At 40.3% G+C, this 13,881-nt stretch overlaps 1 protein-coding gene across 4 annotated transcripts in view; it reads right to left on the bottom strand.

Annotated features, from left to right (window-relative positions):
• The window catches only part of SPATS2L (spermatogenesis associated serine rich 2 like), a 184,013-nt gene that overhangs the window by 155,365 nt on the left and 14,767 nt on the right, over positions 1 to 13,881 (bottom strand). For 3 of the 4 annotated variants that reach the window (XM_018061185.1, XM_018061203.1, XM_018061179.1), the window contains exon 2: positions 4,727 to 4,775. The gene's annotated coding sequence lies outside the window, so the exon portion shown is untranslated. Of the gene's footprint in view, positions 1 to 4,726; positions 4,776 to 4,901; positions 4,907 to 13,881 lie in introns of those variants that run through there. The other variant, XM_018061193.1, reaches the window with a different exon arrangement.

Raw genomic sequence — 13,881 nt, forward strand, 5'->3', positions numbered from 1 at the left:
GTCAGCTTCTTGCCAGATCTGAGTCGACTGATCACAGTCATTACCTCATACCGGGGCCAACAAAGTTCATTTTAAACTTTGCCATTTTCTTGCGTGCAACATTAAAATTATCTTCAATTTATGGGAATTCTTTGCAGACTCTATTTAAGACAGTTTGTGAGGGTTTGTTAAAAGTAAAACATTTAATTTGAAAATCCAGGTGACCAGGTATGATATATTCCATAAAATAACCAAGGCAGATGAGCCAGAGGGGAAGCCACTGTGAAGAGGAGGTCTTACCTCCCTCCCTCCAGGTGATACTCGAACATCTGACACGTGGACTCAGCAAGGATGCCAGTGTCAATACAGTTACCTGTTATCATAATGTTTCATGATAATGAGATGAAAGTAAACGCAAGTCCTAATCAATTTCCTTCTCAACCAAATGGATCTTCTCAAGAGCTCCCTGGGGTGCATATTCTATGTTAGAGACCACTTTGCCAGGCAGGGAGACAGTAGTTTACTTCTAGAGCCACTTATAACCACAGGAATCTCTTGGCCTAAAACTATCAGGACAAGGATGAACCAACCTGGGTTGGAGAGTTTATTCTGCCTTTTTAAAAAACTTTTAAAATTATGAACTCTAACCTACAACCAGAAAAGCAGATAAAACATTAATGTAATTAATATAAATATAATTAACATTAATATATATATGCTATATATATAATGTTCCCTGGTGGTTCAGATGGTAAAGTGTCTGCTTACAATGCGGGAGACCCAGGTCCTGGAGAAGGAAATGGTAATCCACTCCAGTATTCTTGTCTGGAAAATCCCATGGACCGAGAAGCCTGGTAGGCTACAGGCCATGGGGTCACAGAGTCAGACGCGACTGAACGACTTTACTTTCACTTTCTCATATATATATATATATATATATATATATATATATATATACACATTATCATACACTGTTTTACCCATGCAACTATGTGCATATGCTCAGCCACTCAGATGTGTCTGAGTCTTTGTGACCCTATGGACTGTAGCCTGCCAGGTTCCTCTGTCCATGGACTTCTCCAGGTGAGGATACTGGAGTGGGTTGCCATTTCCTCCTCCAAGGGAATCTTCCTGATCCAGGGATTGAACCTGTGTCTCCTACACTGTCAGGGAAATTCTTTACTACTGAGCCACCCGGGAAGCCCATGCACCTAGAAGCTCCAGTCAAAAACCAGAACATTGCCAGGACTCACAGGAGTCCCACAGCTCTTCTGTCTTCCCCAGCACACCCTCCTTTAGAAGGGATTTGTTCAGCAGTAAACTCCCGGTCACTTTTGTCCGTACCCCTTAGCAACAGAGTGTAGTTTTTGTCTGTATTCACACTTTGCACAAATGAAATAAGATTGCTACGTAGTCTTCTGTATCTTCTTTCTTTCAACATTATGTCTTAGGATGTATCCCTGTTATTGTGTGTAGCTCCAAGTTTTTTTTCATTGCTGTATAATAGTCCACCCTACAATTATAGAAATCATAACTTCTTATTATTACAGCACAGTTTATTCATCTGTTCTACAACTGATGGCTATTCTGTGTTTCTAAGTTGAGATGAATATAAGTAATGTTGCTAAGAACAACTTACACATCTCTGGATATATGTGACTGCACATTTCTCTAGCATATACACATAAGTGCATACCTATGCGTGCATGAGAGTAGAACTGCTGGACCAACCTTAGTTTCTGGGGGGAAAAAACTTAAGAAAGGTAATTCTAGTGAATCACTTGGCAATCAATTTTAAAATAAACTCTTATGTAGCCATGAGGAAAGCTCATTAAATTACTAGATTTATCTTTCCCTAGACTTTTACTCCTGCATACTGATTAAATTTGAACTAAGACATTAAATGCATTTAACTCTGTTAAAAAATAGTTTGAAAGTTTCCAATGAATTTACTGAAGTCAATTCCCCCAACCCTCTCTCCCCACCACATATATTTTTTACATATCATAATTGCATTTTTCATTTTAATGAGGACTAGGATTGTGCCTACTGAGAAAACAAAATGTTCATTCACATTTTAAAGCAATTTTACACCAAAACGTTTCATATTGATCAAGCATGGAAAGCCAAAAATGTTAATCCTAAGCTAAACTGAGGTGTACAAATACAAACAACAGAGATTAATTCCAAGCTCAGAGTCCCCAATGTATCATTACCATCATGAGTGATCCCCAAATGGATGACATAAATGGGACAAACGTGCATGATAATATTGCGGCGCCAGCAAACTGCTCATCAGTCTCCTACTGTCAGGGACCGTCTGCCTTAGTTCATACCTGCAATGCCTTTTCAATCCTTAAAACAACCCTATGAGGTAGGTACTATTATTCCTCTCATTTACAAAAGGAAACTGAAATACAGGGAAAGTAACTTGGCCCAGATCCCATGGCTGTAAATAGTTGAGCTGGGAATCAAAACCAGTTCCTGGTGCCTCAGTTCATATTCTACTGCCCGGCAACATGTTAGTTTTGTTATAGTCAGTTATAATTTTGATAACAACAAGAACAATTCTTTAACACCATAAGCAAATGTGTGAACCATAGGGGGGAAAAAAAATCTATGTATGCTTGTTTTTATTGGAAAATTTTGTGAAAATGATTATAACCAAGCAACTCTAATTCTGGGAGAACTAATTAAGAAATGAATTAAGGGATTCAATGGATACCCAAATTAGTCATTAGAGCTTGAAGATCTGGCGTTCTGGTCTAAATCCAGCTTTGGCACTTGCATCCAAAATAAACATGACCAGATAAGTACCACAGATCACAATTAAAATGGATTTATATGGCCTATGCATCCACATGGGAGAGGTCGCTTCCTAATTGAATTCGGACACCTCTTCAGTTACTGTGGGTTTCATTTGCCATCTCTCTGTTCTTTTGTAACTGCCGGCAATAGGATTAGGCTGAGGGAGAAATCATTTCCATCAGTGATGTCTGCAGAATGAACATAAAAAGATAAAAGTAAAGCCTTTGAACTATAATTAGAAAATTCCTTAAGTGTGCTCATGTGACATGTTTCAGACTGTGACCAATTGGCAAGATGAGTTACAGAATGGACGCCCAATGTCACTGTTCTGGGATAAGCAGCCAGTAAAACTAGTGTTCCAACAGGAGACTAGAGTGATCTTTTGCGGGCCAAAACATTCCTGCTTTCTACCTCTAATATAATTAGTGACAGACAGCTGGAGGCATCTCATTCTCCTGACAAAAATATGATCAGAATTGTTTTCAATTGGTACATCTTTCCATCAAGCTGCTTGTTGCCTTCAAGCAGAATAATCAGTTTCTGATTATTTGGTATGTTCCAAGAAAACAGGAATTGATTGTGCCCTTGCTTGTCTGATGGGGAGAAGGCTGCCAGAATTTACATAGTAACTCTTCAGTTGCCTAAGGGAAAGAACAACTGAAGTGTGTGTGTGTGTGTGTGTGTGTGTGTGTGTGTGTGTGTGTGTGAGACACAGAGAGGGAGAGAGAAAAATCAGTCAGTAGTTTCCATAATAATTCCCTTTGAACAACAATAAAGAAAATGTTTTTATGGTGATTCAGATTTCAGATATGAGGAAGTAAAATATTGTATTCCATTAATGGAAAACAACCAACTCCCACCAATGTTAGTGACTCTTTTCCAAAAAGTTATAGTCATCTTACTCCTGAAGTTTCAGGGTTTTAGAAAAAGAATCAAACTTAAATATTCATGGAACATTCAGGTGCAATAAGACCTCTTTATTTTGGACTACTTCAATTTGGAATTTATAATCATTTGACAGGTTCTATCAGAGATGATCTTTTCACAACGAATATATGGCTTGCTAAGCAAATTACTTTAAACAAGCAAGACTGCTGGTGGAGAAAATGAAAATATTTCAGGGAAAGTATGAGGAATTTTAAAAAAATACATACTTTCCCCTCCAGAAAATACTTGTGATGAGCCCATTCAAATATCAATAACTAAGAATAATAATTGCCATTGAATTGAATGTCAATCTTATGCAGTCCACTTTACACACATGAGCTAGAAAAATCCCAGCAACTCTTGCAGAGAGGGGTATAATTAGCTCCATATTAGAGAGGAGGAAACTGAGGCTCAGAGAAGCCAGGGACATGCAGAAACACTACAGTTACTAGGCAGCAGAAGCAGGATGCCAAGCCAGGTTGTCTGGCTCAAAAGGCTGTGTCCTTCCACTCCAAGTCAACACTGAGTTAACACTGAAGATTGCAAACCAGACTTCTAGATTCGCAGAACCAAGCTTTTCAACAACACCAAACATGGTTATCAGCGCAAGGAGGGGAAATCAAGTAGTTTGGCTCCAGAGCCTGCCACCCTTAACCATAATTCCTTTCTACAACACAAGGATCTCTATAAAAGACTTTTCCCCCTGGTACTTTGAAGTATTTTACGTGCATGAAACTACACTACAGAAACAGTGAGGTGGGTGGAAAAGGTGCACGTGGGTGGGATAGCAGTGCTTCCGGTCCTCTGTTCCTCTCCCCCACGCCCCACTTCCCACCCCAGCACCAGCAACTTGACCCTTCAGCTTGTGAACCCATACATAAGCGCTCTGGTGCTAAAACCCTGGAAGATTGACAGCCTATGACAAAACCCCTGGGAATCAGTGACAGGTGCAGAGGCAGCCGGCCATGTGGGCAGGAGGACGACACAGAAGGGAGGGAGCACCTCTGCTTACCTGGGAATCCACGCAGATAGTCCTGGAAGTGGCCAGGGTCTGGAGTGCTCTGGGGGAAAAAAGAAATTTGGGAAATCAGATCTCAGGTTTCAAAGCCACACTGCTCATCTTCCTAACACTCACACCCAAGCTCAGGCTGTCTCACCCGAGACTTTAAACTGTGCGGGTGGGGTACCTCTCTGTGCCTCAGTCTACTCAACTGTAAAATGGAGGATAATAATAGCAGCTTCCTCACAGAGATGTTGGCAAGACCAGATAGTATATAATTTGTGCAATGAATTTACTACTCACAGCAGTGATATTTTAATAATAACAATAGCTACCATTTATTGCTTGGTATTGTTCCAGGGCTTCCATGAGTTAAGTCTACAATGCTCTGAAAGAAACTGAAAGTGTCAGTTGCTCATTGGTGTCTAACTCTTTGCCACTCTATGGACTGTAGCCTGCCAGGGCCCTCTGTCCATGGGATTCTCCAAGCAAGAATACTGGAGTAGGTTGCCATGCCCTCCTCCAGGAGATCTTCCCAGCCCAGGGATCAAACCTGGGTCTCCTGCAATGCAGGCAGATCCTTTACCTTCTGAGCCACCAGGGAAGCCAATAACTCTTGAGATAATCACTTTTGCCACTGGCATTGTGCAGATAAAGAAAATGAGGCACTGAAAGTTGCACCTGTCTCATAAAAATATACAGGACAAGTGATGGAGCTGGGATTCTGTGACCATCTGACCACAGGGCCTGGACTCAAAACCACAGGGATATCCTGCCTAATTTATCACAAATAGATGTTAGTTATTATTGTTTCTATGATAGTCTCCTTTCCAAAAGATAGCCTGTAATATCCATACAAGCCCAGCTAGTAACCACTTAGGCATTAGAGACAGCTGCTGGGCTGGTTAGTCAACCAGGCAAACACTCACTAAGTCCACAATCTCTCCAAGCCTTCCCTGAGAATCCCTCTGCATCCGTTGCTCTGTTAAGCTCCACGTGGGGCTTCAAAAGCTCTGGTCACTGATCCTGCAAAGTCAGCTCAACCTCCCTGAAACAACCAGGGAAAGATGACAGGAGCGAGAGCCGGGAAGGACGGGACAAGACCTCAGGACGCCGGATGCTGGGCCTGGCTTGGCGCCAACTCTCTGGGTGACCTTCTCCAAGTCAGCTGACTGCTCCGGGTTTCATCTCTAAGTGAGAGGACTGACTGAGAGGCTCTTTTAAGCTCTGAGATTCTAATCCACAATTCTATTCTGACTCTCTTTCAATCGGACTAACTTATCCTTCCAACAGTCCATTTCTGAGAGAATATATTGTAACCCTTCATTTTGCTAACACGCTGAGTGAACACAATGCCAGACACAATGCTATGAATGTGTCCGGGATATCAACACAACACAAAGCCTACACTCTGTGATGAGCTCTGAGAGCTTGATGAAGTCTCAGGAAATCCTGGCAATTGGAAAACCAGGGAAGAGCACAGCCCTTAGGACAACTGCGCATGCCCGGTGGGCCCCCATTTGGGGTGGGGCCCCGAAGAACTCTGAGCCAATCTTAGGACCCAGGGTCCTGGTGTCCTATGTGCCCAGCAGTCTGGAAAGAGGGTGCTGTGCTAAGCCGATGGGGTAGATAAGAATGCGAAAAAAAAGGCAGAAACCAGACAATAAGGGAGATGCTTGAGTTGAGGGTTAGGTTTGTTTTCTGAAAGCAACAGTGTTGTGTACAATAAACCAAAGAGATGAGAACTCAGCTGGCATTTGACTTTCTTCTTCAACTACTTGACTTTCTTCACTTTAATAAAGTATACCAATGGTCATTTCGATAGCAATCTTTTCTTTTACATATGTGTGTGTCTGTGCTCATGCGTGCCTGCTTCTTTGAGAAACATTTACTTTGACACAAGATGCTACCGACTTTATTTAAAGATCAGTTCATCACACTTAAGATATATTTGCTTTTACAGAAGCTCCTTGGAGGGAAATCATTCAGTGAGTATAACACTTTCATTAAAAAGAAATTGATTTTAAAATGTGCTTTTTCAAACTTTTGACAAAAACAATTCTTTGATTTTCTTTATGTACCACAAAAGGCAAAGATTGTCGTGTGGATTCTGTAATAAATAACATGAGTTGTCAAATGAGATAGTAAACATTTATAGATTTAATTTTTAATAAAGACTTTTAAATATAACCCAAAATGTCCATCAATCTTTGACATGGGAGGAAGTAGCATTTTGGTAAACTCCATCTCCTACCACAACAGAAGTGGCAGAAGATGTTTATGGTTCTTAGAGAGGGTAATGATGGTATTCTTTACAGGATGGTCAAATATTTGCAGCATATAATTTTAGAAGGCACAAAAGGTAGAATATAAAATGTATTATTCTGACAAGTATTTAGGGCATGGATACACTATCTTTGCTATGTCTCTACCAAAGTACCCAGTGCATGGGAATCTACAGAGAATTTAGTACCTAAATTGGCTCTGAAAAAGGTTCTAAAAATGCTTTAAGCAATGGCAACTGTTGTTCGAGAACATGAATACACTTCAAGGATGACAACTCTGAAGAACAATATTCTCTAAGATATATAAATTGTAGCTTTCTTTAGCTTAGAAAGAAAAATAAAATTTACTACTGATTATCCTTGGGGTGAAAAATTATGAGTGATTTTTTTTCTTCTCATTTTGTCTGCTTTCCAAGCTTCCTATAATGAGCATATGTAACTTTAACAATTAAAATAAATATTTTTTTTCATTCTCAAGACCCCTGTTGAAAAAAGTGAAAAGGGTTTGGAATAAGGGTTTGGAATCAGACTAACTAGGGTTCAAATCCCTGCTTATACCCGTTCTAGCTTGGTGCCCTCAGATAAGTTATTCAGCAGTTGAAACTGAACCTGAAATGGAAATAACAATACATGCATTAAAGCATCATTTTAACTATGAGAGATGAGATACTGTAAGTGCTTAGCACAGAGTAGGAGCCCAAGAAATGACAGTCACTCTTCTATTCACAGTACAGGCAAGAGAAACTCAATTTTCCGAAAACAGTAAATACATTTGATGATGTTTATATTGATGCTTCAGGGCATTTGTTTACGGAAACACTGAAGGTTTAATAGGTAATTTTCAGAAAGCTTCTAACAACTAAAAGTTCCAAGAAAGAGTCAGTAAGAGGCTTTCACCTTACTCTCCCATCCATCATGATGATTAGATTCCTACAATCTGAGACTCTTGGGTTCACTAGTATTTGCCACTTTGTGGGTATGTTCAGAAATCCTCTGACTGGGACAGAAGATGGGACAGTGTGTTCAGGTGAACCCTTTAGAGCAAAGAGAAATAAATCATAGCTATCACAATTAAGATCTTATCCATATTGTCATTCCTTATGATGAAATTGAGCTAAATAAATTTGGGATTGCTTAAATGAAGAATGAGGGACAAGATCAGAAATTTTCTATGTTTTTTTTTAAACGGTAGATTTGTGGATTATTTTCAACCTATTCATGTGAAAGTAGTTCAGTCAAGTAGGTTTATGATAAAATATATGTACTTAACAAAAGAAGTCAAATGGGCTTTTGGAAGCATCACTATGAAAAAAAGCTAGTGGAGGTGGTAGAATTCCAGTTGAGCTATTTGATCCTGAAAGATGATGCTGTAAAAGTGCCGCATTCAATATGCCAGCAAATTTGGAAAACTCAGCAGTGGCCACGGGACTGGAAAAGGTCAGGATTCATTCCAATCCCAAAGAAAGGCAATGCCAAAGAATGTTCAAACTACCGTGCAATTGCACTCATCTCACATGCTAACAAATTCATGCTCAAAACTCTCCAAGTCAGGCTTCAACAGTACATGAACCGTGAACTTCCATATGTTCAAGATGGATTTAGAAAAGGCAGAGGAACCAGACATCAAATTGCCAACATCTGTTGGATCATCAAAAAAGCAAGAGAGTTCCAGAAAAACATCGACTTCTGCTTTATTGACTACCCCAAAGCATTTGACTGTGTGGATTACAACAAACTGGAAAATTCTGAAAGAGATGGGAATTCCAGAACACCTTATCTGCCTCCTGAGAAATCTGTATGCAGGTCAAGAAGCAACAGTTAGAACCGGACATGGAACAACAGACTGGTTTGAAATAGGGAAAAGCGTATGTCAAGGCTGTATATTATCACCCTGCTTATTTAACTTATGTGCAGAGTACATCATGAGAAACTCTGGGCTGGAGGAAGCACAAGAGGGAATCAAGATTGCCGGTATAAATATCAATAACCTCAGATATGCAAATAACACCATCCTTATAGCAGAAAGCTAAGAACTAAAGAACCTCTTGATGAAAGTGAAAGAGGAGAGTGAAAAAGTTAGCTTAAAATTCAACATTCAAAAAACTAAGATCATGGCATCTGATCCCATCACTTCATGGCAAATAGATGGGGAAACAACAGAAACAGTGGCAGGCTTTATTTTCTTGGGCTCCAAAATTACTGCAGATGGTGACTGCAGCCATGAAATTAAACGATGCTTGCTCCTTGGAAGAAAAGCTATGACCAACTTAGACAGCATATTAAAAAGCAGAGACATTACTCTGCAGACAAAGTTCCATCTATTGAAAGCTACTGTTTTGCCAGTAGTCATGTATGGATGTAAGAGTTGGACTATAAAGAAAGCTGAGTGCCAAAGAATTGATGCCTTTGAACTGTGGTATCGGAGAAGACTCTTGAGAGTCCCTTGGACAGCAAGGAGATCAAACCGGTCAATCCTAAAAGAAATCAGTCCTGAATATTCTTTGGAAGGACTGATGCTGAAGCTGTCCATACTTTCGCCACCTGATGTGAAGAACTGACCCATTGGAAAAGATCCTGATGCTGGGAAAGATTGAAGGCGGGAGGAGTAGAGGACAACAGAGGACAAGATGGTTGAATGGCATCAGTGACTCAAAGGACACGCGTTTGAGCAAGTTCTGGTGGGTGGTGATGGACAGGGAAGCCTGGCATGCTGTAGTCCATGGGGTCGCAAAGAGTTGGACACGACTGAGACACTGAACTAAACTGAACAAAATAAGGCTGGTAGGGATACGCTGCCCTTGGATATATGTTGCTGTACCTTCACTAGAGCAAGAAATATTGATTTAACTGGCTTTACTATCAAATCAAGTATTTGTTGACATGTGGAAATGAACAATATAGAGGAAAAGCTTGATATAGAGGTCAAGTCCCATTTCAACTCACTCCAAGGGACTGTCCAAAGTCTTCTTTTGCATTGAAATTGTGTTCTAATGATGTTCGCTTCAGTCACAGATAACAGGAATTTTCATATTATAATTGGATTTGTTACATAAATGAACACTGGTATAGATTTTTATGTAGCACAATTTATTATAGAAAATACAGCTCAAAAAAAAATCATTACGTACTTAACTTCTCCCTTTCTCTCAACCCTGGAGACATATTTTGCTTTCTACCTGAGGTGTGGACTGTTCTCTCCTTTTCAATGTTTCATTTCTTTCTGCTCCTCTCAGAGTACCCAGTACAGAGCAGACACTCAAGAAATAGCTGATGAAGAAATGAGATGAGTGAAATGCACTAGCAAAGCAAATAAGGGAAATTCAGAATAGTTTCCCGTATAAAAGGAGAAACGGCTTCCCAGGTGGCGCTGGTGGTAAAGAGCCCGCCTGCCAATGCAGCAGAGAGAAGAGATGCAGGTTGGACCCCTGGGTCGGGAAGACCTCCTGGAGGAGGGCACGGCAACCCACTCCAGTGTTCCTGCCTGGAGAATCCCATGGACAGAGGAGACTGGTGGGCTACAGTCCATAGGTTTGCAAAGAGTCGGCCATGATTGAAGCAACTTAGCAGGCACACGCATAGAAGGAGTACCAAAATTTCAAAACCAATTCAAGATGAGTACAGCAAGCAGGGTTAGCCATTCCCGGGTAGCAAGTCCTTCTACCGCCAAGTGTTCATGGGGTTTGTATAAAACATCTAGCAGTTGGCTCACACCACTCCCCTGCCCCTCATCCCTGAGGAATGCCACAGAGACACCTCAGTCATTATGGACCTGAAACACATTCAGGTGAGCTCAAACTGGTGGCCAATGAACCAATCCTGTCCTTCTAAAAGACTGAAAGGGTCACCACGACCAGCCGGGAGGCCAGAAAAGGGCAGGGAGGTTAGCCCGAAACATCCCAGGGAAAGGGAGTAAGTGCAGTCCCACGGGTGAGATGGACTCTCTGGCAGCCAGACACAGAAGCAGTTTCTGAGCTGCTGCCAACATTACCAGGGCTGCAGGGGAACCACGGGAGACTTCAGAAAAGTGTGTGTGATGTCCAGTGTCAAAATTCCTAACTTCTCTTTCCATCTCCCCTTTGGCAAAATGATTGCTTTAATAATCAAAGAGCTGCTTATAATTGCTTATAATGCAACCCTGTTGGAATGTTTTCCTATCTGGTATCTTTTTTATAAAACTTTTTTATTGAAAGCTAAAATAATGCATCAAACATACAAGTTTTGCTTCTATCTTGAAACAACACAGCAGACTTAAATGCCTATTTTTATAAAGGTCTAGATTGTGTTCAAAGGAACCACCATCAGAGGGATGTGCCATGGGACTGAGCATTCAAGCTCTGAGAGATGCCATGCTCTTTGGGTGCCAGGTGCTTCCTGGGCAGGCATGGAGACTATCCCTTTATTATTGCAAAATGTATAAGCAAACAGGAGAGTCAAGTGAGGTTAGCGCCAGGAATGGTATATTTTTACAAATATTCCCAAATATTTGAAAATATTTAAAATGGTAAACTGGCTTCTCCTTAGGGGGCAGGACCTGTGACTATTAATTTGTAACTTGGGAGCTAACCATCAGAGCACTTTTGAGTTAACCTGTTCGTTGGCTCAATGCATTTAATCCTCCCTATGCCTTTGACTGTGCAGGAGTCATTATCTCCCTGCAAGAGCAGAGGCAGCGAAGGCTCAGAGGCAGTAAAGCACTTATCCCAGCGTTACACAGCTACCGAGGGCTCGGTGAAGCCACATCTCAGATCCAGTCTGCAGATCCAGAGTCCATCCTCTGTCCACAGTTGTAACTGCTCACTAGTTGTGCAGAGAGCCCACACTCAACTCACAGGCCCTTCCCACCTGCTACACCACCATGGGCAACATACTCTCCACTGGCAGAGTTGGTGGTCATGCTGTGTCAAGATGCAAAACCTTCTTAGTTCTTGGGCTATGAGGGACATTATTTCTCCCCTGCAAGAACTAAAATAATCTGAAGGGAAACTGAGACAATTTTAAGGCAAGAATGTATAAGCTCAAGGGCTATGAAAATTCAAGAACTCAGAAACCAAAGGTAGCTTTCTTGACTAGACAAGAGTTGGTTATAAACTCAGCAACAAAGTACCTCTTAGATATCAAATATTACTACCAGGGCATTTTTTTCTCTTTCATTTTTCGCTAAGAACTGAAACCTACAAAATGACAAGCCAGGATTACCCTATTAAAAGACAACTTCAATTGCTCCTTTGTTCTAAGAAACTGTGTGTTAGGTACTGACTGGCAATACTTTCTACCTTGATCTTCGTATTAATTATGCATTTTTCCTACAAAAATTGACTGCCACACTACACATTGTAAGTCAGATTTGAGAGCTGCCAAGATACATGTTCCGAATGGCTGACTTTTTAAAGACAACCTGTCAGTTCACCAAATAATTCTTTGGAGGTTTGTCCCAGCATTTTTATGTCTCCCTTATACCTATACTTATACCTATAGCAATTGTTTTGGCTCTTTCCTGATATATCATCTTACAATGAAGGCTAAAGATTTTTCCTTTCAACCCTTAATATACAAGTAATGAAACTTATAATCCCTTTTGACAGCATCCATTTACTTTGGCTGTTATTGTTTAATTCCTATACTGATGTGTGTGAAATACTCAGATTGCTAGGGAGGTAAGCAATTCCGGCCTAGCCCATCCAACTAAAACAAAGACGATTTCTGTATTTTTTGACTAAATAAATGCTTTCTTCAAGGTTTGCTTTCATCAAATTATCATACCAATGTTTTATTTCCTTTAGTTAACACTTTATTTTAATGAGGCTTGATTCCAAAACATATAAGAACATATGCACATGGGAGGTGCTATATTGAGCAAGCTCAGAGTTCCAGCCAAGTGTCCTATCTTTTATGTGGCACCAAGTGACATTTCGTGAAAAACACAATGGTAACTATTCATCCCGCCAGCCTTAAACAGATAGGCACGAGCTGCCTGCCAGAATGGAAAGGCTTAAGCTTTGAAATCAGACAGCTGGCTTCAAACACCATCTCCACCACCACTGTCTCTGTGACCTTGGGCAAGCTGCCTGTCTCCCATCAGAGGTTTTTCATCCAAAAACTGGGGTAACAGATGTACCTCAACAGGGTTATGGAAGAGTTAAATGAGAATTTTGAGATTAAAAAAAATCCCTAGCATATCACCTGGCACATTAGCAGATACTAAACAATTGTTCGTTTTTTTCTGCCTCTCTGTAAAATGCCATTAGTAATTCATTTTGTTGTCTATGCACAGAAATGAATGTAAAGGATATTAACTGTGGCGCTCTTTGTGACAGCAAAGAACTGGAAAAGGTCTAAGCATAGAGAAATGATTACATTAAGGTATATTCATGTATTGAAATATATGCAGTCATTCCAAATACTTCTCAAGTAATGTTTTTTGACAAGAGAAATTGCTACTAGAAAATAAAGTGAGGACAAGAGACAAGAGAACCTGTATAATAACAATAGCTCATACTTACTGAGCATTTACTATGAGGCATGTACCATGCTAAGTATTTTATATGTATTATTTTATTAATTCTTATGCAATAAACCTAGTAGATGCATACTACTATTATCCCCATTTTATAGAAGTAGAAATGGAAGTTTTGATGGTTTAAGCAATTTACAGTCACTACATAAGTAGTATAGCCAGGTCTAAAATTTCACTGTCTGATTCCAAGGCATTTTTAAGTCATACTGACTGTTCAGTACAAACTTCTCAGGTCCACCATGAAGCTAATTTAAGCACACACACACACACACACACACAATGTATGCACATACTCATGAATGCATACCTGAAAAGAAAATACACCAGGTGCTAACAAAGATGATCTCTGGGTGGTGAAATTTTAGCTG

Source organism: Capra hircus, chromosome 2 (genome assembly GCF_001704415.2).
Source record: "Capra hircus breed San Clemente chromosome 2, ASM170441v1, whole genome shotgun sequence".
NCBI lineage: Eukaryota > Metazoa > Chordata > Mammalia > Artiodactyla > Bovidae > Capra > Capra hircus.